The sequence below is a fragment of the Schistocerca serialis genome, unplaced genomic scaffold (genome assembly GCF_023864345.2).
Source record: "Schistocerca serialis cubense isolate TAMUIC-IGC-003099 unplaced genomic scaffold, iqSchSeri2.2 HiC_scaffold_754, whole genome shotgun sequence".
Classification (NCBI taxonomy): domain Eukaryota; kingdom Metazoa; phylum Arthropoda; class Insecta; order Orthoptera; family Acrididae; genus Schistocerca; species Schistocerca serialis.
This window is the reverse complement of record NW_026048358.1, coordinates 20,001-25,000: the sequence shown is the minus strand read 5'-3', so window position 1 is coordinate 25,000 and position 5,000 is coordinate 20,001.

The window sequence follows — 5,000 nt, the reverse complement described above, 5'->3', positions numbered from 1 at the left end:
AAGGCTCCATTTGTGGCCCATTCCTCTGGAACCTCGTCTTTGACGAGATGGTTGTCGAGAGGGAGGGTGAGCAGTGGGCAAAGGTGGCCTACGCAGACGACCTGGCAATCATAATTAAGGGGCAAAGTAGGAAACAAATAGAGGAACGAGCAAAAACAGCATTAGGCGAAGTCAGCAGGTGGACGAGACAGAACAAGCTTGCAATATCCCATCACAAAACAGTCGCCATGACCATCAGGGGCACTTTCGATAGGCACAGACCGCCTACCATACCATTTGAGGGCAAGAATATAAAGTTTGTCCAAGAGTTCACATATCTGGGAATAACCCTTGACGAAAGACTGTGGTTCACACCTCATGTGAGGAACATTCAGAAGAAGCTGGGTGAAGTCTCAGGTACACTCCTGAGGGTGACCAGAACAGAGTGGGGTCTGCAAAAGAAATCACTAAAACTAATATACCAAGGTCTCTGTCTCTCTGTTTGCAGGTATGGTGCAGCAGCGTGGGCAGATCGGACGAAGCACCGGTATGTCAAACGCATACTAGACTCAATCCAACGACCATTTCTTTTACAGATGACCAGAGCCTGCCGGACTGTGTCAACTGATGCTCTCCAAGTACTCACAGGGTGTATGCCACTTGATCTGGAGATAGTCAAAGCAGCCTTGCTATACCATACCAAACATGGAATGGCTGGCTCGGTTGCTGGGTTCCAGGTTCCAAGAGCTGTCATGGGGCAAAACCCTAGATCTATTGCTAACAAACATATAAACTATATGTTGCAGGAAGAGTGGCAGGAAAGGTGGAACAGGACACAGAATGGCAGGGAAACTTTTAGCTGGGTACCAAATGTGGAACTATGGCAGACAGGCTGGCGTGGGGGCTTGGTTCCACCATACTCCCTGACATGTCTTCTGACAGGCCACGGTCTGAAAAAGAAAATATATGAGCTGGGAATAGAAGACAATGGCAGATGCACATGTGGCGAGGAAGAAGACTCAAATCACATAGTCTACACCTGCACACTATACAACGAACCCAGAGAACAGCTTATGGGGGTAATGGGACCTGAATCCATCAGGTCAAAGGAAAATCTATTAAGGACAAAAGAAAGCTACTTAGCGATAAAGGAATTCGCAGAGGAAGCTTTCGATATTCGTGAAGTTGTGAGGATACTGCATAACACAGAGTAAGTATCACGATTACTCCAGAAAAATCAGGAAGCAACCGAAGGAAGCTAATCTCAGCCTAGGGGTACAACAAAACTTTCGAGACCCAATGATTCCGAAACAGCCCTAAATTCTTGGACACTTGGAGGGCCATGGCTGAGAGTGGAGGGGTGAAGAGCTGCCTCTCAAAAAAACCACCAATGATACCTCTACATGGATCCTGGGACACCAGTGGCAAGTAGGGTATGTCGGAGGGTTAGATGACCACCTGTATGGTCAGAAAATGGCTAAGATCCCAGGAAACTGGTGATCGACAGCATGTGGGCCTCGCCAGCCTGGGAACTACAGGTTGTCCCCCTGGGTCCCCTCATATGTACGAACATGCTGTAAGTGGATGCTATACTGCTGACGAAAGGGTCGCCGTCAGCAGTGGCGGCGCCGCCTCCACGTGGTTCCCCGTGGGCACCCCAAAGGGTGGCTAAAGGCGCTCTTCAAATGGAAGGTCCATTCCCCCAAAAATGGGGGTAGTTTTTGCAAGCTGGTTCCCTTTGTCGTGGTGGAGTTGGGTAGTGGACACGTGGGGGTGGACTTGAAGGGAGGATGAGCAGTAGCTCAGGGATCCCTGATGATTTTCTACCTCTGGAAAGGGGAAACCCATCCCAGAGCTGCCATGTATGATACTGTCCATATACATGAGCTGCGAGCTGTACCACGTACGAGCTACAGACGCGATCGCGTTGCTCTCTGTACGAATGCAGATGCTCAGCGGCAGCTAGGAGGCGCTCCATCCATGTCGGTACCGGTGAGCGTTGCACTCGCAGTCGCAAAAACGTACGGCAAGTATATTACTCGGAAGAGTCAATGACAGTCCAAGCCCCCCCTGCGTGGGAAGAGTCTTTCTAGGCCATGACCCACCAGAAGGGCGCAGCGTCCCCCACCCCAGACATGTGACGTCACACTATCGGTATTGACGACTAGACTGATTCCTTATAATCATTTGCCATACACCGGTGGAAGCTGCCGAGACGAGTAACTACATGGCGGCCTCGCCGTGTCACTAATGTACAGAGATACAACAGTTTCGACTGGAACCGGATGAAACGTATACACGGCGCTGATTAGTAATAGATAGAGCCATCAAAATACAGATAATGTATACAACTGTCCGTATACATGCTGAAAGACTCTGCTCACAATCACAACCACACGTCAGCCAGACACTCTTATCACGCACTACTCTCTGCCTGTAACAGGCACAGAGACAATATGTAAGCACCAGCATGGAACAACACCCAGTGCATCCTCTCCGCCACATTAGACAATCCACACTATCATAACCAGACCGGGAGGTCCACTCACAAAACAGAATATCCCACCCTTCCGACAACCACCATTGCTCAGCTAAGCCACCAACACCCACACACGTCCTACACAGGGGTACACCCAACATCACAATACTGCCTCCTGTCACAGCACACAAACAATGGCAGGAATGAAAGACACAGGTCTGCCACAAGCATGGAATCAGAGCGCCGCCTGTCATGAGCCAAAGGTGCATCCTGACGTGGCAAATCAGATGATGCCGCAGGCATCCACTTACTATAATCACAATCAACAAACCGGCCGCCGCCGCCGCCGCCCCCCCCCCCCCCCCCCCCCCCCAATACACCTTTCCTTACAACAATGTGTACCTTAACCTAACCCATATTGCGCCTTAACCTAACCCATATTGCGCCTTAACCTAACCCATATTGCGCCTTAACCTAACCCATATTGCGCCTTAACCTAACCCATATTGCGCCTTAACCTAACCCATATTGCGCCTTAACCTAACCCATATTGCGCCTTAACCTAACCCATATTGCGCCTTAACCTAACCCATATTGCGCCTTAACCTAACCCATATTGCGCCTTAACCTAACCCATATTGCGCCTTAACCTAACCCATATTGCGCCTTAACCTAACCCATATTGCGCCTTAACCTAACCCATATTGCGCCTTAACCTAACCTATATTGTCCCTTAACCTAACCCATATTGTCGCTTAACCTAACCTATATTGCGCCTTAACCTAACCCATATTGCGCCTTAACCTAACCCATATTGTCCCTTAACCTAACCCATATTGTCCCTTAACCTAACCTATATTGTCCCTTAACCTAACCTATATTGTCCCTTAACCTAACCCATATTGTCCCTTAACCTAACCTATATTGTCCCTTAACCTAACCTATATTGTCCCTTAACCTAACCTATATTGTCCCTTAACCTAACCTATATTGTCCCTTAACCTAACCTATATTGTCCCTTAACCTAACCTATATTGTCCCTTAACCTAACCTATATTGTCCCTTAACCTAACCCATATTGTCCCTTAACCTAACCGATATTGTCCCTTAACCTAACCTATATTGTCCCTTAACCTAACCTATATTGTCCCTTAACCTAACCTATATTGTCCCTTAACCTAACCTATATTGTCCCTTAACCTAACCTATATTGTCCCTTAACCTAACCTATATTGTCCCTTAACCTAACCTATATTGTCCCTTAACCTAACCTATATTGTCCCTTAACCTAACCTATATTGTCCCTTAACCTAACCTATATTGTCCCTTAACCTAACCTATATTGTCCCTTAACCTAACCTATATTGTCCCTTAACCTAACCCATATTGTCCCTTAACCTAACCCATATTGTCCCTTAACCTAACCCATATTGTCCCTTAACCTAACCCATATTGTCCCTTAACCTAACCTATATTGTCCCTTAACCTAACCCATATTGTCCCTTAACCTAACCCATATTGTACCGTAACCTAACCTATATTGTACCTTAACCTAACCTATATTGTACCTTAACCCAACACACGTTGGGCCTTAACCTGCTCTGTAATTGTCATACGACGCGTTAAATTAGTGTAGTGTTGCCTAACTGCAACCCCCGCAATATAGTTTGCTACTCGCACTGCCCGGTCCCCAGAGTATCGCTTCATGTTAAACACCTTGCAGCTATACACTGTAATGCGGATGGCAGCAGGACGTACATGCTCAATGCCCTTCGCAGTTGTTCATTGGCATTCGCATGGCGAAGCACAGCCTACGTTGTGGTACGGCTTGTGTCAACTGTCCGCTGATGTTGTACGTCCAAATCACACACTGTACTGCACATTGGTCCTCATGTACTGAATGATACATCGTGGTACATGTGTGACCGTACCACGACTGCGCCAACAACGGCGAACCATACGGTCCAAATATTGTGCACTCAGCTACGTGTCGTCTCCCTATAAGAGCTGGATTGAAGTATGGTATGCCGTGGATGGCGATCAGCATGAGCCGTCTGTTGATGTAGTGGCGCGTGTTGTCAGACGTAGTCGTCTCTTCTCACACACCGTGATAGCATGGTGCACTGCGTTCCACATCTGCGACATGCGACAGAGGCCGGTTGACAGTCGTTCGCGCAATGGACATCGCATACGTACGGGGGCCACCTTCCACGTGTTCGCGAAGCGTGCACATGTTGTTGCGTGTATGTGGGCAGACATAGTGTGTCGTGACACCTGACACAGGCATGCAACAATCGTTGAATTTGCAAATGGCGATGGACGTCTACGTTTGCTGGTGACGTTACGCAAATGAAGAACTGGTAAACCGTTGTGGTGCGGTTGTTCTCGCTAGAGGTGAATCAGTGATGGCGACGATCGGTTGAGCTACCAACCGGTTGTTTCAGCGATACCCACCATGCCCACGAACGTGAATGGCATGTGGGTGTGAAGCGATACGCGGCGGTGGCTGGGTGGGACCGTCCCCGGCCGGTGAGGGGGGGCC